This window comes from Aythya marila, assembly GCF_965140915.1.
Source record: "Aythya marila genome assembly, chromosome: 1".
Classification (NCBI taxonomy): domain Eukaryota; kingdom Metazoa; phylum Chordata; class Aves; order Anseriformes; family Anatidae; genus Aythya; species Aythya marila.
This window is the reverse complement of record NC_139042.1, coordinates 207543232-207568283: the sequence shown is the minus strand read 5'-3', so window position 1 is coordinate 207568283 and position 25052 is coordinate 207543232. Positions and strand designations below refer to the sequence as shown.

Here is a 25052-nt window from a genome sequence, read left to right as displayed (position 1 = left end):
CAGTTCCTTTGGATCTCCTATCGGGACCCCAAACAAGCATGTTCTGAAAGGGTACATAACATAACACAACTATACAACTTAACCCTAATAACACTACAATTACTGTAAGCACTTAATGGTAACACAATTAATAGTAAGTAACACAACTTAGTAGTAACACACTTAAACCTAATCACTTGATGGTGATCAAAGGCTGTTCTTGATAGTCGTCGAGGTGTCACAGCCCACGTCATTGTCAGAATGATTATCAGGAACCTCTTCCTGGTCGTCTTCGGCGTGTGCAGATTCTAAAGCTGCTTCAGTCCACTTTGCAGTGATCCACTGGGTACCTGTTTCTGGCACCACTTCAAAATCTCTATAACATTTTATAACATTTTTGCAAGTAACTCTTTAACCACATTTATCACAATACTACATGCAATGATGATTGACACCACAGTGAACAAAATCCTTAATCCCTCTTTGACTAATCCCAGTAACCATCTATGCATTGTTTCAAACAAATCAGTGAACCATTGATTGAAAGGATTGATACCATATTGACTCTTTCTCATGTGCTCTTTCAAGAAAGTAATGGATTTGTGAATTGACTCATTACAATCAAAAAGTTTTAAACAGTACGTTCCCTTAAGTTTCTCCAAGTGGCTACTTCGCACAATGACTCCATACTTGTGAAACATGATTTTGCTCGACCAGTACTAATTTCCTATGATTTCAGCCTGCACTATGGCAATAAATGCGCTCTCACTAACACAGTACACAGCACACTCACACACCCAGAGGCCTCTGGCACATCTCACTCTCAATCATACCACAACCTCAATCATACCACATGAATATAATTTAGAATGATAAGCAAACAAACAAGTATTGCCTCTCATTGTGTTCCTCGTGAAGTGACTTGCAACACTTTGTTTTAAAACCTTACCCTTACACAAATACTTTCAACACAAAATACCTGGACATTTAAGAATAACACATACAATTATTAACACTCCAGTTAGTATCCCTTTTTCATTGCAAGGTAAACCTCTTATAAAAAGAATGCCAGAGAGAAGCAGTACAGCCGCCGCTGCTTCCATGGTTACATCAGACAGGCTGCAGGGTCCTGATGTCCGTCCCTCTGCTCTGTGCCGACTCGCCACACGGTGAGGGTCAGCTGCCATTCGATTCCGCGGAACTCCGAGCGCAGCACTGCTCGTGGCGGTGACTGAGGGGGGGGGAGGCTCCCACTGCCCCGTAGCCCCCTGAGGCAGCGTTATCGTTCTCACTGAAGGCAGCAGTGGGCAATCCCCAGCTCCAACACTTCCCGGCAATCCCAGTCGCTCTGTAGCAGCAGTAGCGACTCTCTGCTCAGCCTGATGTATAACTAAGGCGTTAGTGACTGCTCTCCAAGGCTTCAATAATTTTTTAGCAGCCTTATTTTCATTAATAACTTCATCAAACAATTTGTCCCCAAATTTACGCCACTCTGTTTGTTGAAAAACTGTATCAGGATTGATAAAACAACCCTGCATTACTCCATATGCTAATAATCCTGGTAAATCCTTTTTGCAGTCTATATCTGAAGTGATCCACTTTTCTAAAAAGCATTCGAGCAAAGCATACGCCGCTTGTCTCTCCATACCTTTATATACGTTGGTTGCAGCCTTTGCAAAGACCTCGGCGGCGCTTCTCCGGCGGGACCCTTTATAGGCTCATCCCGGGTGCGGGGACTCCCTTCCACCTTCCGAGCTGTGGGTGCGGGGACTCCAAGTTTTCGTCCCTTTCACCTTTCAGACCTCGGCGACGCGTGACCGGCGGGATCCTCTCCCGGGTGCGGGGACTCCACGTCCCTTTCACCTTCCCGACGCGGGTGAGGGGATTCTTGTCCCTTCCACCTCCTGGGCTGCGTTGCAGGACTGGTTCCTCCCTTATTCCGTCCAACCGTGGCCCAGGATCACCGCCAGCAGTGTCCAAATCCCGTTCAGATCGGTCCCTGTTCGGGCGCTATTTGTTGTCGACAGAAGGAAGACACAGACGCTCAATATGAGTGAACAGTGAACTTCAACTTTAATGGATAGCTCAGTCGCCTTTTATCTAGTTCGAACATAATCAACTCATACATATTGCAAAAACTAAGCTCAGGATTGGCTAACACTTTCCTATCTTGTCAGTTAGTTCCTCCCTCTTTTAGCTACCGTCCCGCCTTAGGGACTTTCCCAACCACACAAGGGCATCGTGTCCTTGGGCCTGATTGGTTCTCAACCAGCTGCGCACGTGCCCAGGCTCATATGAGTTGAGTACGGTACCTCCCCTAGCCCATGACCTCCTAACTGCTCAACATCCACGTGTCCTACCTCACTTAACCATTCCTCCACAACAATCCCCATGCTTTTGCTACAGCTTTGAATATTAAAAGGACAAAATGACCAAGCAAGTAGCTGATTTTTTTTTTTTTCATCTGGAATTAGCTCAAGCTTTTATTTACATAGAAAGAAAAGTCTAGGAGCAGAACTGATTACATGCCAAAAAAGAATTCAATTCCATTCCACTCACAGGAAAAATCACTTACTTAAGTAAGCTGAGAACCAAAAGGCTATGCTGATGTGTTAAAACACATTACAGGACACTGGGTCCAGGCCCTCCGCTGCACCCACTTAAAATCCATCCCTACACTCACCAAGGTGCAACCCCAACCAAAACACAGACACAGCATTTCAGCTTCAACACAGTTTTGGGAACTGGTAGAAAGGACACCTCATCCTCAGCAAGGTGTGCTCAGGCTACACAGGACAGGGCTTTGGGCACCTCTTTGCCTACCAAAGAAGACAGCCATCAGCACCTGCTATGTTCCGATTCTAAAGACTAACATCACAGCCCACATTGCCTGGGACACCTGATAAACAGAAGAGAAAGCAGCCATACCGTTTTCAAGCCGTCCCTGCATGTGTTGCTCCTTGATGATCTGCAACCTCTTCTCAAATCCTCAACTGCTTCTGTGGAGAGCCTGCCATGGCACCTGCAAAGCAAGATGGATACCCTTCGCAGTCACCTCGTGCTACTTGGCAGTTCTGCTCCAATCCAGCTCACAAACAGCCCGCCCTTCTCGTGCTGCTCTTTAGAGTGCAGCTTAGCCCCTCTGAGCCTGTGCGACTCACCTGTGAAACAAAAAGAAAAGCATAGGCCTAAGCAGCATCCAAAGCCACAGCACAGCTAGGACAGTTACTCTCATCTGCTCCCTTACCTCTGCTCCCTCACCTGCCCTCGAGGCAGATGCTTCCATCTGCTCTCTTAAGCCAGCTACAACACACCTCTGAAATATAAACAGGATTTTTACTGTATTTTGTGTAGTTAACTAACTGCAGTGACAACTGCACCCCTAAAGTGCCTGCTACATCTGTTCATCACTCACCTTGCCGAAAGCAGCTATGCTCAAGTCCCACGTTGTACACTGTGTTGCAGCATTAACAAATGAAAACAGTCACAATATAATCATTCAGCGGCCTGCATTAGCACCCATCCCTCAACAACACAAAGGGACCCCATTTACAAATTATTGTTTCAAAACAGCAGCCCCATTACCTCAGCACCTCAGAAGTAGATCAAGCCTGTCACTGAGCTGCCTACCCAGTGCTGAACAGTTCCAGATGGAGCTCTTTCCTGTGACAGGTTCCAAAAGGTTTACACTCTACTGGGGATAGGAAAGAAATAAGAATAAACATTTCAAAACCCCATATCTGTAACCTTTCAAGATTCAACAGACCTCAAGCACACCGTTCAAGCGCTTATGCGAGCAGCTGCTCACAAGCAGATATACTCTCCCACCTCCACATCTGCCAAACACCACAGAGATGACTGTGCCAGCTGCCCTTCAGTACGTGCCCAGAGGCAGACCGGATGTCTTCGCCAAAACAGTCCAGACAATGTATTAGTACACCCATGCACTGCCACATTAATCACTAACTGCCAGGCAGGACAGCTCCAGACCAAACACATACACACACAGCCACGCCACAAACACTACAAAACACACAACACAAGGCGCAAGAAAAAGTGACCCCCGGAGGGAAGCCCTATGGCAACAGCAAGTCAGAACACGTGCTCTGCACCAGACCCTAGAGAAGACTCAAATGTCATGACACGCGACTGGAAGCAACTGCCAGAACTGGGATGATGGAGGCCTAAAAAGCCTTCCTTCAAGACAAGAGACCAGAAGGATGGGGACTGAAAACCCCATAAGACGATGCTTAGGAATTCAATTCCCAAGCAAGAGCTCCTGATGCGGCCCAGATGACTTCTGCAAGAGTGAGGATGGAAACAGACGCGATCTCAAACCGAATATGATGCACGAGACCTGAAACAGACCTGCTCTTTAAGCAGTGACTGCAACACAAGAAGTGCTCAGATCAGAGTCATGATGACAAAACAAGCACTGAGGCCCTTCAGCACCACTACCAAGTTGCCTGTCTAGTCAGTCCAGTGTCAAAAGCTAGGAGGATATCAAGACCCGAGAAGCACAGAACAGACGCTGCAGAAGCAACACAAGACAGACGAACAGAAGGAAACTGTCCTGCCTGGCACACGCACTCACGCTACAAAATAATCCCACTTCTTCTATTAGCCTGGTGACCCAGCCACAAGCAGCCTGAACGTGACCCAGCCTGAACCACCCTCACCGTGGAACCAAGTCTATTCAGCCAGCTGGCTCCACGCTGCTCTGGCTCCCAGCTCCCATTAGCCACCCCAGATATGCAAATACCAGGTGCCCCCCAACTTAGCTCTCAGGTTGCTGCATGGTAAAGTCCCTCCGCCTCAAGAAATGCACAGGCACTGATTGTCATCTTAGTCAATTGCCAGGCTCATCATCAGCTGCAAAAACAGAGTAACAGCATTCACTAGGACGCTGGCCCCATTGCTCACCTTCTCCGCAATGCTGACTACTGCTAATGCAACATACGATTGTGCTCACGTGTTCGTCCCCGAGTCCAAGCTCCAACAGTGCAGCCAGTATCATCCACACCACCTGGGAAAACAAAGGGATTAAATGATCGTTGCGTTCACAAGTCACCCAATGGTGTTGTTTTTTTTTTGTTCTTGTTATTGTTGTTTTGTGTGTGTGTTTCCTGTATTTTTTTTTAAATCTGCTTTAGCTCAACAGCATGCAGAGTGCAGACAAGAGAACTGGGGAGTTTCTAGAAGCAACAATCCCCATGCTTTTGCTGCAGCTTTGAATATTAAAAAGACAATACAACCCAGCAAGTAACTGGAACTTTCTTACCTGGAATTAGCTCAAACTTTTATTTACGCAGAAAGAAAAATCTAGGAGCAAAACAGATTACACACCAACAAAATTGAGTCCATTTCATCCCCAGAAAAAAAATCACATGCTCTCATCCCCTCCTGTACCTCAGCCGCTTGCCTGCCCCACATGGCAGATGTTTCCATCTGTTCTCTTTACCCACTTATAGCACCTCTAAAAGACAAACTGGAATTTTACTCTGTTGGATGTAGGAAAATAACTGCAGTGACAACCGCGCCCCAAAAACAACAGTTACCTCTGCTCATCATGCACCAGAGTCACTGCAGAGGCAGCTCGGGTCAAGACGTCCTGCACTGCGCACTGCGTTTCACCCTCAACAAAGGAGAAAGACAAGCAGAAGATAAACATTCAGCTGACAGCAGTAGCACCCATCCCTCAACAACAAAAGGGACCCCATCTTTAGTTTTATCCTTTCAAAACAGCAGGCCACTTGCCTCTGTACCTGCAAATTAGGTCCAAGCTTGAAAGGAGCGGCCAGCATCACCCACGCCACCTGGGAACACAGAAGGACACAATGACCACTCTTCTTGCGAGCAACCACCTGCCACACTGCTCCTCTATCCCAAACAGCCTCACTTCGGACCCTCACAGGGAAACACCTGAGCGTCTTCCCTTCGCTTCGGATAAGGGATGACCAGGCTGACAACACTCACCTTCCCTCAGAGCTTTGTGACATGAGGATTTCCCTTCCCTGTCCACGACTGCTCAAAGCACCTGTAGAGACAAGAGAAAAGCACACTCTGAGGCACCTCACAGCCACAGCGTACCTGCTGCAATAATACCTCTCTCTTCCCAGCTCCGGTACTTCAGCTGCTCACCAGCTCTAACTGAGATTCTTTGCTCACAGTGCCACAGCAAACTCCACCCGGGCCACACAACACACACTACACAAGCTACAATGGCTAAGACACACAAGCTGCAACGTTCCCGCCCAACAATCAGTCGCATCGCACAGGAATAATGCCACACACTCCTCGAAACCAAACCTACCAGTCTTCAGCAGCTCCCCACCTCCTCCTACCAACCACGCTCAGCAAACACACTATTTGCCCCTGAAAAAAAAAAAAAACAAAAACTTAGAACATACACACACACAAAAAAAAAAAAAAAAAAAAAAAAAACAGCTGAGGTCCACAAATGCCAAGAAGATGTGCACACACAGCAGCCCCAGCAGGAGTAATCACAGACTTACCCTTTGCAGAGGAAAGAGCAGACTCTGATACAACCCTGCTCAGTCTCTTGGTAATGCTGCACCTACACTGTCAAGCCACACATAGCATGTAATCAAGCTGGTGTAACTCTCCAGGGGACTAAAACAAGTGTTTTTATACATGTAGAGATTAAAATATGGCTCAAAAACAGGAGCATATGTGACCATCCCAAAAAACAGTGAGCCAGCAAACTCTACTAAATATCCCTCTATTCCAAGCACTTCGAAATCTAGAATTCCAACCCCTTAGAAATCTAGAATTCCATGGACTCCAGCCTGTCTAGAAAACCCTGCAACTGACTGAAGGAAACACAAAGCACTTACCCCCAAAGAGCAGCCCAGGCAGAAGGAGCTCTCTGATGGCATGCCTGGGGCTCATATACCTTTTGGCCCCACCCAGAACCCAAACCAAATCACCTGGGAATGATGAGGGGCAAAGCACAAGAAAGTAGAAAGAGAACAAGAGAAGTAGCTGTGGTTTTTTTCTTTCTTTTTTAAAAATCAGCTTTATCTCAAAAGAATGCAGAGAGCAGACAAGATATCTCTGGTAATTCTAGAAGCAAAAATCCCTTTTTGCTTTTTCTGCAGGTTTTAATATTGAATTGACAATATCACCAAGCTAGTAACTGAAACTTTCTCAACTGGAATTAGTTTAAACAGACTCATCCCCATCTGTAAACACAGAGAACCAGCATTCACCAGCATGCCAGCCCTAATACCCACCTCCTGCACAACACTCACTACTACTAATGCAACATACCATTGTGCAACACCTCTCTGTTCCCAGCTCCTTTACCTCCCCTGCTCAGTAGCTCCAACTGAGAAATGGGCCCGGGCGGCGCCGCGCTTAAATGGGCCCGGGCGGCGCCGCGCTTAAATGGGCCCGGGCGGCGCCGCGCTTAAATGGGCCCGGGCGGCGCCGCGCTTAAATGGGCCCGGGCGGCGCCGCGCTTAAATGGGCCCGGGCGGCGCCGCGCTTAAATGGGCCCGGGCGGCGCCGCGCTTAAATGGGCCCGGGCGGCGCCGCGCTTAAATGGGCCCGGGCGGCGCCGCGCTTAAATGGGCCCGGGCGGCGCCGCGCTTAAATGGGCCCGGGCGGCGCCGCGCTTAAATGGGCCCGGGCGGCGCCGCGCTTAAATGGGCCCGGGCGGCGCCGCGCTTAAATGGGCCCGGGCGGCGCCGCGCTTAAATGGGCCCGGGCGGCGCCGCGCTTAAATGGGCCCGGGCGGCGCCGCGCTTAAATGGGCCCAAACAGACTTATTCTCTAGAGATAAAGGAGGTGATCCTGCTCACTCTCTAGGCACTACTGCACTTATGTAGTCAAGGAACCCTTCCCACGGTTTCCCAAAAACAACGTACCTTTTCTTTTTCTTTATATCCTTTATTTACATAGAAAGAAAATCTAGGAGCAGAACTGATTACACGCCAAAAAAAAAAAAAAATCAAATCCATTCCACTCGCAGGAAAAATCACTTACTTCAGTAGGCTATCTGAGAACCAAAAGGCTATGCTGATATGCTGGGTCAAAACACACTAGAGGACACTGGGGCCAGGCCCTCTGCTGCACCGGCCTAAAACCCATCCCTGCACTCACCAAGGTGCAACCCCAACCCAAACACAGACACAGCATTTCAGCCTCAACACAGTTTTTGGAACTGCTGGAAAGCAGGCTTCATCCTCAGCGAGGCGTACTCAGGCTGCACAGGAGGGGGCTTCAGGCACCTCTTTGCCTATTAAAGAAGAACGCCATCAGGAACTGCCACACCAGACAACCTTTTTCCTCTACAACACCTTTCTCAGGAACCACGCAGCATTCCAGCGACCTGCTTTCCTCCTACTCTAAAGGATATCTCAGCCCACCTTGTCTGTGGCACCTCATAAACTGGAGAGAAAGCAACTGCAGCAGCAAAAGCCACAGCACCCTTAGCACCCTTAGGACAGTTACTCTCATCGCCTCCTGTACCTCAGCCGCTGGCCTGCCCCACATGGCAGATGCTTCCATCTGTTCTCTTCACCCACTTATAGCACCTCTAAAAGAGTAACTGAAATTTTACTCTATTGGTTGTAAGAAAATAACTGCACTGAACCGCACCCCAAAAATAACAGCTACCTCTGCTCATCACGTACGAGTCACTCCAGAGGCACCTCGGGTCATGACATCCTGGACTGCACACTGCGTTTCAGCCTGAACAAGGGAAAACAGTCACAAAATAATCATTCAGCTGCCAGCATTAGCACCCATCCCTCAACAACACAAAGGAACCCCATTTACAATATTATCATTTCAAAACAGAAGCCCCCATACCTCAGCACCTCAGAAGTAGATCAAGCCAGTCACCGAGCTGCCTACAGAGCGCTGAACAGTTCCAGAAGGGGCTCTTTCCTGTGACAGGTTCCTCCAAAGGTTTACACTCTACTGGGGACAGGATAGAAATAAAAATAAAAATTTCAAAACCCCTTATCTGTAAGCTTTCAAGATTCAACAGACCTCCTCAAGGATACCATTCAAGTGCTATGCGAACAGCTGCTCGCAAGCAGCTCAACTGTCCCCCCAACCCCCAACATCTGCCAAACACCACAGAGATGACTGTGCCTGCTGCCCTTCAGTACGTGCGCAGAGGCAGACTGGATGTCTTCGCCAACACAGTCCAGACAATGTATTAGTACACCCATGCACTGCCACGTTAGCTGTCATCACTAACTGCCAGGCAGGACAGCTCCAGACCAAACACATACACACACAGCCACGCCACAAACACTACAAACAAAACACACAACACAAGGCGCAAGAAAAAGTGACCCCCGGAGGAAAGCCCTATGGCAACAGCAAGTCAGAACAGGTGCTCTGCACCAGACCCTAGGAGAGACTCAAATGTCACGACATGTGACTGGAAGACACTGCCAGAACTGGGATGATGGAGGCCTAAAAAGCCTGCCTTCAAGACAAGAGACCAGAAGGATGGGGACTGAAAACCCCATAAGAAGACACTTAGGAAATCAATTCCCAAGCAGGAGCTCCTGATGCGGTCCAGATGACTTCTGCAGGAGTGAGGATGGAAACAGATGTGATCTCAAACCGAATACGATGCACAAGACCTGAAACAGATCTGCACTTTAAGCAGCGACTGCAAGACAAGAAGTGCTCAGATCAGAGCTATAACAAATCAAGCACTGAGGCCCTTCAGCACCGCTACCAAGTCGCCTGTCTGGTCAGTCCATTGTAAAAAGCTAGAAGGATATCAGGACCCGAGAAGCACAGAACAGACGCTGCAGAAGCAACACTACAAGACAGACGAACAGAAGGAAACTGTCCTGCCTGGCACACGCACTCAAGCTACAAAATAATCCCGCTGCTTCTATTAGCCTGGTGACCCAGCCACAAGCAGCCTGAACGTGACCCATCCTGAACCACCCTCACCGTGGAACCAAGTCTAGTCAGCCAGCTGGCTCCATGCTGCTCTAGCTCCCAGCTCCCATTAGCCACCCCAGATATGCAAATACCACGTGTCCCCTAACTTAGCTCTCAGGTTGCTGCATGGTAAAGTCCCTCCGCCTCAAGAAATGCACAGGCACTGATTGTCATCTTAGTCAATTGCCAGGCTCATCATCAGCTGCAAAAACAGAGTAACAGCATTCACTAACGCACCAGCCATGATGCCCACCTGCTCCACAATGCTGACTAGTACTGATGCAACGTACAATTGTGCTCACCTCTTCCTCTCCGAATCCAAGCTCCAACAGTGCAACCAGTATCATCCACACCACCTGGGAAAACAAAGGGATTAAATGATCGCTGTATTCACAACAAATCACCCAAAGGTGGATTTTTGTTGTTGTTTTTTGTGTGTGTGTATTTGTTTTTTTGGTTTTGTTTTTTTTTTTTTTTTTTTTTTTGAAATCTGCTTTAGCTCAAAAGCATTCAGACTGCAGACAGGAGAACTGGGGTGTTTCTAGAAGCAACAATCCCCATGTTTTTGCTGCAGCTTTGAATATTAAAAGGACAATACAGCCCAGCAAGTAACTGGAAATTGCTTAACTGGAAATAGCTCGAACATTTTTTTTTTTTTTTTTTACATAGAAAGAAAAATCTAGGTGCAGAACAGATTATACACCAAAACAAACACCAAACAATCTTCCCTTCGCTTCAGATAAAGGATGACCAGGCTGACAACACAAACCTTCCCTCAGAGCTTTGTGACATGAGGATTTCCCTTCCCTGTCCACGACTGCACAAAGCACCTGCAAAGACAGGAGAAAAGCACACTCTGAGGCACCTCACAGCCACAGCGTACCTGCTTGTGGTGGTTTTACCGTGCTGGGCAGCTAAACCCCACAACCGCTCTCTCACTCCCCCTCTTTTAGATGAGGAGGGGTAGAAGTAAAGCAAAGAACAAGTCACGGGTTGATATAAGGATAATTTAATGAAAAGGGAAATAATAATAATAATTAAATAAAGATTATGAACTAAACAATTTAACTAAAGGAAAATAAAAAGGGAAAGGGGAAAAGGGAGGGGGAAAGGGAAAAAATAAAAAGAAGGGAGGAAAACAAATAAAATAAACGAAGGCTATATGGAAGTGCAAAGAAAAGAAATTACTCTCTACTTCCCACAAATGAGCGATGATTGACCACGTCCTTGAAGCAGGGCCTCAATGCACATAGCCGGGGTTCGAGAAGAGGACCGACGTTTTCCCAACAAGAGCCCACCCCTCCCCTCCTCTTCCTGTCTCTACTTTTATTGCTGAGTATGACATTACATGGTATGGAATATCCCTTTGATTGGTTTAGGTCAGCTGCCCTAGTGATGTTTCTCTCCTCACTTTTTGCCCACCCCCTAGGAGGGTTAGAGAAAGGCCCAATGCTGTGCCACTGCAGCTCAACAGTAGGCACAACACTGATGTGATAACACTGCTATCCAGCTATAAGCGCAGAGTACAGCACTGTAAGGGCTGCTGCCAGGAAAGTTAACATTCCAGCCAGACCCAGTACACTACTGCAATACCTTTCTCTTCCCAGCTCCGTTACTTCAGTTGCTTAACAGCTCTAACTGAGACTCTTTGCTCACAGCACCACAGCAAACTCTGCCCGGGCCACACAACACACACTACAAGCTACATTGCTTAACACACACAAATTGGAACGTTCCCGCCCAACAGTCAGTCGCATCACACAGGAAGGCTGCCGCACACTCCGAGAAACCAAACCTACCAGTCTTCAGCAGCTCCCCACCTCCTCCTGCCAACCACATTCAGCACACACACTATTTACAGCTCAGAAAAACAAGAAGTTAGAACATACACACACAAAAAAACAACTGAGCTCCACAAATGCCAAAAAGACATGCACACACACAGCAGCCCCAGCAGGGGTAATCACAGACTTACCCTTTGCGGATGAAAAAGGTGACTCTGATACAACCCTGCTCAGTCTCTTGGTAATGCTGCATCTACGCTGCCAAGCCACATGTAGCATGTAATCAAGCTGGTGTAACTCTCCAGGGGACTAAAACAAGTGGTTTTATACCTCTAAAGATTCAAATATAACTCAAAAACAGAAGTGTATGACACCATCCCAAAAAACAAGCGAGCCAGCAGCCTCTACTAAATATCCCTCTATTTCAAGCACTTAGAAATCTAGAAATTCATAGACACCAGCCTGCCTAAAGAACCCTGCAACTGACTGAAGGAAACACAAAGCACTTATCCCAAAGAGCAGCCCAGGCAGAAGGAGCTCTCTGATGCCATGCCTGGGGATAATATACCATTTGGCCCCGCCCAGCACCCAAACCCAATCACCTGGGAAAGAGGAGGGACAAAGCACAAGGAAGTAGGAGCAGAGCAGGAGCAACAGCAGCTGGTTATCTTTTTTTTTTTTTAATTGTTTTTTTAAAATGTGCTTTACCTGAACAACATGCAGAGAGCGGACAGGAGACTTGAGACGTTTCTAGAAGCAACAATCCCCATGCTTTTGCTGCAGCTTTTAAAATTGAAAGAACAACACGACCAGTCAAGTACTCTGGAACTTTTTCAAATGGAATTACGTCAAACAGGTTCATCATCGCTTGCAAAAACAGAGAACCAGCATTTACTAGCACGCTAGCTCTGACACCCACCTCCTCCACAACGCTGACTACAACTAATGCAACATATAATTGTGCAATACCTCTCTGTTCCCAGCTCCTTTATCTCACCTGCTCAGTAGCTCCACCTGAGAAATGGGCCCGGGCGGCGCCGCGCCGAAATGGGCCCGGGCGGCGCCGCGCCGAAATGGGCCCGGGCGGCGCCGCGCCGAAATGGGCCCGGGCGGCGCCGCGCCGAAATGGGCCCGGGCGGCGCCGCGCCGAAATGGGCCCGGGCGGCGCCGCGCCGAAATGGGCCCGGGCGGCGCCGCGCCGAAATGGGCCCGGGCGGCGCCGCGCCGAAATGGGCCCGGGCGGCGCCGCGCCGAAATGGGCCCGGGCGGCGCCGCGCCGAAATGGGCCCGGGCGGCGCCGCGCCGAAATGGGCCCGGGCGGCGCCGCGCCGAAATGGGCCCGGGCGGCGCCGCGCCGAAATGGGCCCGGGCGGCGCCGCGCCGAAATGGGCCCGGGCGGCGCCGCGCCGAAATGGGCCCGGGCGGCGCCGCGCCGAAATGGGCCCGGGCGGCGCCGCGCCGAAATGGGCCCGGGCGGCGCCGCGCCGAAATGGGCCCGAACAGACTTATTCTTCAGTGATGAAGAAGGTGACCCTGCTCAGTCTCTTGGCAGTACTGCACTTACGCGGTCAAGGAACCATGCTCAACTGTTTCCCAAATACAACTACCTAGCAACACCTCATAAACATACTTCTAATATGTCAATTCAAGGACATCAAGACTAGAAGGCTGCAAGGTCTAAAGACTCAACAGACAGCAAACACACAGGCAAAAGCTCCAGAAATACAATAAACTGTCCCTAAACCTGAAACAGAATACCCCTTACATGCCCACTGCTGCCATTTTCAGATACACGCTCACACAGGGAGCTTCAATGATACATTTCTCCTAAACCATGCTCCGTCACTTTGCCACCAAGGTTGTGACTTTGATAAGATTTGACATAAAGGCAAAGACTCGCAGAAAACCCCGTAATTCTGCAAAAATCATAAGGGACCCAGAAACACAAAGCAAACACACAAAGTAACATCACCATACTATCCGTAACACTGCTATAACTACTACTCACCTGAGGAAGAGCTGCATGCAATACAGGCACCTACTACTAGATTGCTTTACAATGACAGATCCTACCAGTTGCCACCTCAAAAAGATAGGAGTACTGGTTTCTACTTGAAAACGCATCAGTCCATAGACTGACCCACCTAAAGAACCCTCCAAACAACTGAAGGAAAACCAAAGCACTTACCCTAAAGTGCAGCCCAGGCAGAAGGAGCTCTCTCATGGCATACCTGCAACTCAGTTACCATTAGGTCCCACCTGGAACCTGAAGCCAATCACCTGGGAAAGTGCAGGGGGAAAGCACAAAAAAGCAGAAAGAGGAGGAGCAGCAGCTGTGGTTTTATTAACTTCTTTGTATGGCTTAGCTCAACAGCATGCAGAGCGCAGACAAGAGAACTGGGGTGTTTCTAGAAACAAAAATCCCCATGCTTTTGCTACAGCTTTGAATATTGAAAGGAAAATACAAACAAGCAAGTAACTCCTTTTTTTTTTTCCACCTGGAATTACCTCAATCTTTCATTTACAAAGAAAAATCTAGGAGCAGAATAGATTACATGCCAAAAGAAGAATTCGATTCCATTCCACTCGCAGGAGAAATCACTTACTTCAGCAGGCTATCTGAGAACCAAAAGGCTATGCTGATGTGTTAAAACACACTACAGGACACTGGGGCCGGGCCCTCCGCTGCACCCACTTAAAACCCATCCCTACACTCACCAAGGTGCAACCCCAACCCGAACACAGACGCAGCATTTCAGCCTCAACACAGTTTCCAGAACTGCTGGAAAGCAAGCTTCATCCTCAGCGAGGCGTGCCCAGGCTACACAGGACAGGGCTGCGGGCAACTCTTTGCCTACCGAAGAAGACCGCCATCAGCACCTGCTTTGTTCCGATCCTAAAGACTAACATCACAGCCCACGTCGCCTGGGACACCTGATAAACAGAAGAGAAAGCAGCCATACCGTTTTCAAGCCCTCCCTGCACGTGTCGCTCCTCGATGATCTGCAACCTCTTCTCAAATCCTCAACCGCTTCTGTGGAGAGCCTGCCATGGCACCTGCAAAGCAAGACCCTTCGCAGTCACCTCGTGCTACTTGGCAGTTCTGCTCCAATCCAGCTCACAAACAGCCCGCCCTTCCCGTGCTGCTCTTCAGAGTGCAGCTTGGCCCCACTCAGCCTGTGCGACACACCTGTGAAACAATAAGAAAAGCATAGGCTGAAGCAGCATCCAAAGACACAGCACAGATAGGACAGTTACTCTCATCTGCTCCCTAACCTCTGCCCCCTCACCTGCCCTCGAGGAAGATGCTTCCATCTGCTCTCTTAGGCCAGCTACAACACACCTCTGAAATACAAACAGGATTTTTACTGTACTTTGTGCAGTTAAGTAACTGCAGTGACAACTGCACCCCTAAAGTACCTGCTAGATCTGCTCATCGCTCACCTTGCTAAAAGAAGCTGTGGTCAAGTCCTGTGTTGTACACTGCGTTGCAGCTTTAACAAATGAAAACGGTCACAAGATAATCATTCAGCTGCCAGCATTAGCACCCATCCCTCAACAACAGAAGGGACCCCATTTACAAATTATTGTTTCAAAACAGCAGCCCCCTTACCTCAGCACCTCAGAAGTAGATCAAGCCAGTCACCGAGCTGCCTACCGAGTGCTGGACAGTTCCAGAAGGAGCTCTTTCCTGTGAGCAGTTCCTACTAAGGTACACACTCTACTGGGGACAGGAAAGATATAAAAATAAAAGTTTCAAAACCCCGTATCTGTAAGCTTTCATGATTCAACAGTGCACCGTTCAAGCATTATGGGAGCAGCTGCTCGCAAGCAGCTCAACTCTGCCAAATCCACATCTACCAACCTCCAGAGATGACTGTGCCAGCTGCCCGTCAGTACGCGCCCAGAGGCAGACCGGATGTCTTCGCCAATACAGTCCGGACAATGTATTAGCACACCCATGCACTGCCACGTTAGCTGTCATCACTAACTGCCAGGCAGGACAGCTCCAGACCAAACACATACACACACAGCCACGCCACAAACACTACAAACAAAACACACAACACAAGGCGCAAGAAAAAGTGACCCCCCCGGAGGGAAGCCCTATGGCAACAGCAAGTCAGAACAGGTGCTCTGCACCAGACCCAAGGAGAGACTCAAATGTCACGACACGCGACTGGAAGCAACTGCCAGAACTGGGATGATGGAGGCCTAAAAAGCCTGCCTTCAAGGCAAGAGACCAGAAGGATGGGGACTGAAAACCCCATAAGACGACGCTTAGGAAATCAATTCCCAAGCAAGAGCTCCTGATGCGGCCCAGATGACTTCTTCAAGAGTGAGGATGGAAACAGACGCGATCTCAAACCGAATACGATGCACGAGACCTGAAACAGAACTGCATTTCAAGCAGCGACTGCAAGACAAGAAGTGCTCGGATCAGAGCCACGATGACAAATCAAGCACTGAGGCCCTTCAGCACCGCTACCAAGTCCCCTGTCTGGTCAGTCCAGTGTCAAAAGCTAGGAGGATATCAAGACCCGAGAAGCACAGAACAGACGCTGCAGAAGCAACACTACAAGACAGACGAACAGAAGGAAACTGTCCTGCCTGGCGCACGCACTCACGCTACAAAATAATCCCGCTGCTTCTATTAGCCTGGTGACCCGGCCACAAGCAGCCTGAACGTGACCCAGCCTGAACCACCCTCACCGTGGAACCAAGTCTAGTCAGCCAGCAGGCACCATGCTCCTCTGGCTCCCAGCTCCCATTAGCCACCCCAGATATGCAAATACCAGGTGCCCCCCAACTTAGCTCTCAGGTTGCTGAATGGTAAATTCCCTCCGCCTCAAGAAATGCACAGGCACTGGTCGTCATCTTAGTCAATTGCCAGGCTCATCATCAGCTGCAAAAACAGAGTACCAGCATTCACTAGCATGCCGGTCATGATGCCCACCTTCTCCACAACGCTGACTACTGCTGATGCAACATACAACTATGCTCACCTGTTCCTCTCCAAATCCAAGCTCCAACACTGCAACCAGTATCATCCACACCACCTGGGAAAACAAAGGGATTAAATGATCGTTGCGTTCACAACACATCACCCAATGGTGGGTTTTTTTTGTTATTGTTGTTTTTTGTGTGTGTGTGTGTTTCCTTTTTTTTTTGGTCTGCTTTAGCTCAACAGCATGCAGAGTGCAAACAAGAAAACTGGGGTGTTTCTAGAAGCAACAATCCCCATGCTTTTGCTGCAGCTTTGAATATTAAAAGGACAATACGACCCAGCAAGTAACTGGAACTTTCTTACCTGGAATTAGCTCAAACTTTTCTTCACGTTGAAAGAAAAATCTAGGAGCAGAACACATTATACATCAACAAAATTAATTCCATTTCATCCCCAGAAAAAAAATCACATGCTCTCATCCCCTCCTGTACCTCAGCCGCTTGCCTACCCCACGTGGCACACGCTTCCATCTGTTCTCTTTACCCACTTATAGCACCTCTAAAAGACAAACTGGAATTTTACTCTATTGGATGTAGGAAAATAACTGCAGTGACAACCGCGCCCCAAAACCAACAGTTACCTCTGCTCACCACGCACCAGAGTCACTGCAGAGGCAGCTCGGGTCAAGACGTCCTGCACTGCGCACTGCGTTTCAGCCTGAACAAAAGGAAAAACACAGGCAGAAGATAAACATTCAGCTGACAGCAGTAGCACCCATCCCTCAACAACAACAAAAGGGACCCCATCTTTAGTTTTATCCTTTCAAAACAGCAGGCCACTTGCCTCTGTACCTGCAAATTAGGTCCAAGCTTGAAAGGAGCGGCCAGCATCACCCACGCCACCTGGGAACACAGAAGGACACAATGACCACTGTGCTTGCAAGCAACCACCTGCCACACTGCTCCTCTATCCCACACAGCCTCACCTCGGACCCTCACAGGGAAACACCTGAGCGTCTTCCCTTCGCTTCGGATAAGGGATGACCAGGCTGACAACACTCACCTTCCCTCAGTGCTTCGTGACACGAGGATTTCCCTTCCCTGTCCACGACTGCACAAAGCACCTGTAGAGACGAGAGAAAAGCACACTCTGAGGCACCTCACAACCACAGCGTACCTGCTGCAATACCTCTCTCTTCCCAGTTCCTTTACTTCAGTTGCTCAACAGCTCTAACTCAGATTCTTCGCTCACAGCGCCACAGCAAATTCTGCCCGGGCCACACAACATACGCTACACAAGCTACATTGCTTAGGACACACAAGCTGGAACGTTCCCGCCCAACAATCAGTCGCATCGCACAGGATGGATGCCGCATACTCCTAGAAACCAAACCTACCAGTCCTGAGCAGCTCCCAACCTCCACCTGCCTACCACGTTCAGCACACTAACTGTTTACCCCTCAGAAAACCAGAAACTTAGAACATACACACACACAAAAAAAAAAAAAAAAAAAAAAACACAACTCCACAAACGCCAAAAAGACATGCACACACAGCAACCCCGGCAGCAGTAATCACAGACTTACCCTTTGCAGATGAAAAAGGTGACTCTGATACAACCCTGCTCAGTCTCTTGGTAATGCTGCATCTACGCTGCCAAGCCACATGTAGCATGTAATCAAGCTGGTGTAACTCTCCAGGGGACTAAAACAAGTGGTTTTAAACATGCAGAGATTAAAATATATCTCAAAAACAGGAGAATATGCAGCCATCCTAAAAAAAAGTGAGCCAGCAGCCTCTACTAAATATCCCTCTAATTCAAGCTCTTAGAGATCTAGAATTCCAACCACTTAGAAATCTAGAAATCCATAGACACCAGCCTGCCTAAAGAACCCTGCAACTGACTGAAGGAAACACAAAGCACTTATCCCAAAGAGCAGCCCAGGCAGAAGGAGCTCTCTGATGCCATGCCTGGGGATAATATACCATTTGGCCCCGCCCAGCACCCAAACCCAATCACCTGGGAAAGAGGAGGGACAAAGCACAAGGAAGTAGGAGCAGAGCAGGAGCAACAGCAGCTGGTTATCTTTTTTTTTTTTTAATTGTTTTTTTAAAATGTGCTTTACCTGAACAACATGCAGAGAGCGGACAGGAGACTTGAGACGTTTCTAGAAGCAACAATCCCCATGCTTTTGCTGCAGCTTTTAAAATTGAAAGAACAACACGACCAGTCAAGTACTCTGGAACTTTTTCAAATGGAATTACGTCAAACAGGTTCATCATCGCTTGCAAAAACAGAGAACCAGCATTTACTAGCACTCTAGCTCTGACACCCACCTCCTCCACAACGCTGACTACAACTAATGCAACATATAATTGTGCAATACCTCTCTGTTCCCAGCTCCTTTATCTCACCTGCTCAGTAGCTCCACCTGAGAAATGGGCCCGGGCGGCGCCGCGCCGAAATGGGCCCGGGCGGCGCCGCGCCGAAATGGGCCCGAACAGACTTATTCTTCAGTGATGAAGAAGGTGACCCTGCTCAGTCTCTTGGCAGTACTGCACTTACGCGGTCAAGGAACCATGCTCAACTGTTTCCCAAATACAACTACCTAGCAACACCTCATAAACATACTTCTAATATGTCAATTCAAGGACATCAAGACTAGAAGGCTGCAAGGTCTAAAGACTCAACAGACAGCAAACACACAGGCAAAAGCTCCAGAAATACAATAAACTGTCCCTAAACCTGAAACAGAATACCCCTTACATGCCCACTGCTGCCATTTTCAGATACACGCTCACACAGGGAGCTTCAATGATACATTTCTCCTAAACCATGCTCCGTCACTTTGCCACCAAGGTTGTGACTTTGATAAGATTTGACATAAAGGCAAAGACTCGCAGAAAACCCCGTAATTCTGCAAAAATCATAAGGGACCCAGAAACACAAAGCAAACACACAAAGTAACATCACCATACTATCCGTAACACTGCTATAACTACTACTCACCTGAGGAAGAGCTGCATGCAATACAGGCACCTACTACTAGATTGCTTTACAATGACAGATCCTACCAGTTGCCACCTCAAAAAGATAGGAGTACTGGTTTCTACTTGAAAACGCATCAGTCCATAGACTGACCCACCTAAAGAACCCTCCAAACAACTGAAGGAAAACCAAAGCACTTACCCTAAAGTGCAGCCCAGGCAGAAGGAGCTCTCTCATGGCATACCTGCAACTCAGTTACCATTAGGTCCCACCTGGAACCTGAAGCCAATCACCTGGGAAAGTGCAGGGGGAAAGCACAAAAAAGCAGAAAGAGGAGGAGCAGCAGCTGTGGTTTTATTAACTTCTTTGTATGGCTTAGCTCAACAGCATGCAGAGGGCAGACAAGAGAACTGGGGTGTTTCTAGAAACAAAAATCCCCATGCTTTTGCTACAGCTTTGAATATTGAAAGGAAAATACAAACAAGCAAGTAACTCCTTTTTTTTTTTCCACCTAGAATTACCTCAATCTTTCATTTACAAAGAAAAATCTAGGAGCAGAATAGATTACATGCCAAAAGAAGAATTCGATTCCATTCCACTCGCAGGAGAAATCACTTACTTCAGCAGGCTATCTGAGAACCAAAAGGCTATGCTGATGTGTTAAAACACACTACAGGACACTGGGGCCGGGCCCTCCGCTGCACCCACTTAAAACCCATCCCTACACTCACCAAGGTGCAACCCCAACCCGAACACAGACGCAGCATTTCAGCCTCAACACAGTTTCCAGAACTGCTGGAAAGCAAGCTTCATCCTCAGCGAGGCGTGCCCAGGCTACACAGGACAGGGCTGCGGGCAACTCTTTGCCTACCGAAGAAGACCGCCATCAGCACCTGCTTTGTTCCGATCCTAAAGACTAACATCACAGCCCACGTCGCCTGGGACACCTGATAAACAGAAGAGAAAGCAGCCATACCGTTTTCAAGCCCTCCCTGCACGTGTCGCTCCTCGATGATCTGCAACCTCTTCTCAAATCCTCAACCGCTTCTGTGGAGAGCCTGCCATGGCACCTGCAAAGCAAGACCCTTCGCAGTCACCTCGTGCTACTTGGCAGTTCTGCTCCAATCCAGCTCACAAACAGCCCGCCCTTCCCGTGCTGCTCTTCAGAGTGCAGCTTGGCCCCACTCAGCCTGTGCGACACACCTGTGAAACAATAAGAAAAGCATAGGCTGAAGCAGCATCCAAAGACACAGCACAGATAGGACAGTTACTCTCATCTGCTCCCTAACCTCTGCCCCCTCACCTGCCCTCGAGGAAGATGCTTCCATCTGCTCTCTTAGGCCAGCTACAACACACCTCTGAAATACAAACAGGATTTTTACTGTACTTTGTGCAGTTAAGTAACTGCAGTGACAACTGCACCCCTAAAGTACCTGCTAGATCTGCTCATCGCTCACCTTGCTAAAAGAAGCTGTGGTCAAGTCCTGTGTTGTACACTGCGTTGCAGCTTTAACAAATGAAAACGGTCACAAGATAATCATTCAGCTGCCAGCATTAGCACCCATCCCTCAACAACAGAAGGGACCCCATTTACAAATTATTGTTTCAAAACAGCAGCCCCCTTACCTCAGCACCTCAGAAGTAGATCAAGCCAGTCACCGAGCTGCCTACCGAGTGCTGGACAGTTCCAGAAGGAGCTCTTTCCTGTGAGCAGTTCCTACTAAGGTACACACTCTACTGGGGACAGGAAAGATATAAAAATAAAAGTTTCAAAACCCCGTATCTGTAAGCTTTCATGATTCAACAGTGCACCGTTCAAGCATTATGGGAGCAGCTGCTCGCAAGCAGCTCAACTCTGCCAAATCCACATCTACCAACCTCCAGAGATGACTGTGCCAGCTGCCCGTCAGTACGCGCCCAGAGGCAGACCGGATGTCTTCGCCAATACAGTCCGGACAATGTATTAGCACACCCATGCACTGCCACGTTAGCTGTCATCACTAACTGCCAGGCAGGACAGCTCCAGACCAAACACATACACACACAGCCACGCCACAAACACTACAAACAAAACACACAACACAAGGCGCAAGAAAAAGTGACCCCCCCGGAGGGAAGCCCTATGGCAACAGCAAGTCAGAACAGGTGCTCTGCACCAGACCCAAGGAGAGACTCAAATGTCACGACACGCGACTGGAAGCAACTGCCAGAACTGGGATGATGGAGGCCTAAAAAGCCTGCCTTCAAGGCAAGAGACCAGAAGGATGGGGACTGAAAACCCCATAAGACGACGCTTAGGAAATCAATTCCCAAGCAAGAGCTCCTGATGCGGCCCAGATGACTTCTTCAAGAGTGAGGATGGAAACAGACGCGATCTCAAACCGAATACGATGCACGAGACCTGAAACAGAACTGCATTTCAAGCAGCGACTGCAAGACAAGAAGTGCTCGGATCAGAGCCACGATGACAAATCAAGCACTGAGGCCCTTCAGCACCGCTACCAAGTCCCCTGTCTGGTCAGTCCAGTGTCAAAAGCTAGGAGGATATCAAGACCCGAGAAGCACAGAACAGACGCTGCAGAAGCAACACTACAAGACAGACGAACAGAAGGAAACTGTCCTGCCTGGCGCACGCACTCACGCTACAAAATAATCCCGCTGCTTCTATTAGCCTGGTGACCCGGCCACAAGCAGCCTGAACGTGACCCAGCCTGAACCACCCTCACCGTGGAACCAAGTCTAGTCAGCCAGCAGGCACCATGCTCCTCTGGCTCCCAGCTCCCATTAGCCACCCCAGATATGCAAATACCAGGTGCCCCCCAACTTAGCTCTCAGGTTGCTGAATGGTAAATTCCCTCCGCCTCAAGAAATGCACAGGCACTGGTCGTCATCTTAGTCAATTGCCAGGCTCATCATCAGCTGCAAAAACAGAGTACCAGCATTCACTAGCATGCCGGTCATGATGCCCACCTTCTCCACAACGCTGACTACTGCTGATGCAACATACAACTATGCTCACCTGTTCCTCTCCAAATCCAAGCTCCAACACTGCAACCAGTATCATCCACACCACCTGGGAAAACAAAGGGATTAAATGATCGTTGCGTTCACAACACATCACCCAATGGTGGGTTTTTTTTGTTATTGTTGTTTTTTGTGTGTGTGTGTGTTTCCTTTTTTTTTTGGTCTGCTTTAGCTCAACAGCATGCAGAGTGCAAACAAGAAAACTGGGGTGTTTCTAGAAGCAACAATCCCCATGCTTTTGCTGCAGCTTTGAATATTAAAAGGACAATACGACCCAGCAAGTAACTGGAACTTTCTTACCTGGAATTAGCTCAAACTTTTCTTCACGTTGAAAGAAAAATCTAGGAGCAGAACACATTATACATCAACAAAATTAATTCCATTTCATCCCCAGAAAAAAAATCACATGCTCTCATCCCCTCCTGTACCTCAGCCGCTTGCCTACCCCACGTGGCACACGCTTCCATCTGTTCTCTTTACCCACTTATAGCACCTCTAAAAGACAAACTGGAATTTTACTCTATTGGATGTAGGAAAATAACTGCAGTGACAACCGCGCCCCAAAACCAACAGTTACCTCTGCTCACCACGCACCAGAGTCACTGCAGAGGCAGCTCGGGTCAAGACGTCCTGCACTGCGCACTGCGTTTCAGCCTGAACAAAAGGAAAAACACAGGCAGAAGATAAACATTCAGCTGACAGCAGTAGCACCCATCCCTCAACAACAACAAAAGGGACCCCATCTTTAGTTTTATCCTTTCAAAACAGCAGGCCACTTGCCTCTGTACCTGCAAATTAGGTCCAAGCTTGAAAGGAGCGGCCAGCATCACCCACGCCACCTGGGAACACAGAAGGACACAATGACCACTGTGCTTGCAAGCAACCACCTGCCACACTGCTCCTCTATCCCACACAGCCTCACCTCGGACCCTCACAGGGAAACACCTGAGCGTCTTCCCTTCGCTTCGGATAAGGGATGACCAGGCTGACAACACTCACCTTCCCTCAGTGCTTCGTGACACGAGGATTTCCCTTCCCTGTCCACGACTGCACAAAGCACCTGTAGAGACGAGAGAAAAGCACACTCTGAGGCACCTCACAACCACAGCGTACCTGCTGCAATACCTCTCTCTTCCCAGTTCCTTTACTTCAGTTGCTCAACAGCTCTAACTCAGATTCTTCGCTCACAGCGCCACAGCAAATTCTGCCCGGGCCACACAACATACGCTACACAAGCTACATTGCTTAGGACACACAAGCTGGAACGTTCCCGCCCAACAATCAGTCGCATCGCACAGGATGGATGCCGCATACTCCTAGAAACCAAACCTACCAGTCCTGAGCAGCTCCCAACCTCCACCTGCCTACCACGTTCAGCACACTAACTGTTTACCCCTCAGAAAACCAGAAACTTAGAACATACACACACACAAAAAAAAAAAAAAAAAAAAAACACAACTCCACAAACGCCAAAAAGACATGCACACACAGCAACCCCGGCAGCAGTAATCACAGACTTACCCTTTGCAGATGAAAAAGGTGACTCTGATACAACCCTGCTCAGTCTCTTGGTAATGCTGCATCTACGCTGCCAAGCCACATGTAGCATGTAATCAAGCTGGTGTAACTCTCCAGGGGACTAAAACAAGTGGTTTTAAACATGCAGAGATTAAAATATATCTCAAAAACAGGAGAATATGCAGCCATCCTAAAAAAAAGTGAGCCAGCAGCCTCTACTAAATATCCCTCTAATTCAAGCTCTTAGAGATCTAGAATTCCAACCACTTAGAAATCTAGAAATCCATAGACACCAGCCTGCCTAAAGAACCCTGCAACTGACTGAAGGAAACACAAAGCACTTATCCCAAAGAGCAGCCCAGGCAGAAGGAGCTCTCTGATGCCATGCCTGGGGATAATATACCATTTGGCCCCGCCCAGCACCCAAACCCAATCACCTGGGAAAGAGGAGGGACAAAGCACAAGGAAGTAGGAGCAGAGCAGGAGCAACAGCAGCTGGTTATCTTTTTTTTTTTTTAATTGTTTTTTTAAAATGTGCTTTACCTGAACAACATGCAGAGAGCGGACAGGAGACTTGAGACGTTTCTAGAAGCAACAATCCCCATGCTTTTGCTGCAGCTTTTAAAATTGAAAGAACAACACGACCAGTCAAGTACTCTGGAACTTTTTCAAATGGAATTACGTCAAACAGGTTCATCATCGCTTGCAAAAACAGAGAACCAGCATTTACTAGCACTCTAGCTCTGACACCCACCTCCTCCACAACGCTGACTACAACTAATGCAACATATAATTGTGCAATACCTCTCTGTTCCCAGCTCCTTTATCTCACCTGCTCAGTAGCTCCACCTGAGAAATGGGCCCGGGCG

At 48.5% G+C, this 25052-nt stretch overlaps 5 long non-coding RNA genes across 6 annotated transcripts; all 5 read right to left on the bottom strand.

Moving 5' to 3' along the window:
* Positions 1 to 1933: 1933 nt before the first annotated feature.
* LOC309873918 lies at positions 1934 to 3441 on the bottom strand. Its single transcript, XR_014316756.1, has 4 exons — positions 3395 to 3441; positions 3227 to 3295; positions 2908 to 3001; positions 1934 to 1989 (listed from the first exon to the last, which is right to left on the bottom strand). It is a non-coding gene; the product is annotated as an uncharacterized lncRNA (long non-coding RNA).
* A 1520-nt stretch (positions 3442 to 4961) lies between these two features.
* On the bottom strand, positions 4962 to 6522 carry LOC309891569. The gene is made up of 7 exons (XR_014319531.1): positions 6495 to 6522; positions 6293 to 6354; positions 5956 to 6016; positions 5745 to 5795; positions 5538 to 5614; positions 5261 to 5301; positions 4962 to 5005 (listed from the first exon to the last, which is right to left on the bottom strand). It is a non-coding gene; the product is annotated as an uncharacterized lncRNA (long non-coding RNA).
* A 1192-nt stretch (positions 6523 to 7714) lies between these two features.
* Positions 7715 to 16333, bottom strand: LOC309891558. Of its 2 annotated transcripts, XR_014319530.1 has the most exons (6): positions 13894 to 13986; positions 10691 to 10751; positions 10224 to 10277; positions 8818 to 8928; positions 8623 to 8697; positions 7715 to 8242 (listed from the first exon to the last, which is right to left on the bottom strand). It is a non-coding gene; the product is annotated as an uncharacterized lncRNA (long non-coding RNA). The 2 variants fall into 2 exon arrangements; XR_014319529.1 differs by lacking the exons at positions 8818 to 8928; positions 10224 to 10277; positions 10691 to 10751; positions 13894 to 13986 and adding an exon at positions 15319 to 16333.
* A 1379-nt stretch (positions 16334 to 17712) lies between these two features.
* On the bottom strand, positions 17713 to 18854 carry LOC309891578. Its single transcript, XR_014319532.1, has 3 exons — positions 18779 to 18854; positions 18239 to 18356; positions 17713 to 17776 (listed from the first exon to the last, which is right to left on the bottom strand). It is a non-coding gene; the product is annotated as an uncharacterized lncRNA (long non-coding RNA).
* A 4807-nt stretch (positions 18855 to 23661) lies between these two features.
* Positions 23662 to 24802, bottom strand: LOC309876933. The gene is made up of 3 exons (XR_014317287.1): positions 24727 to 24802; positions 24187 to 24304; positions 23662 to 23725 (listed from the first exon to the last, which is right to left on the bottom strand). It is a non-coding gene; the product is annotated as an uncharacterized lncRNA (long non-coding RNA).
* Positions 24803 to 25052: the final 250 nt, after the last annotated feature.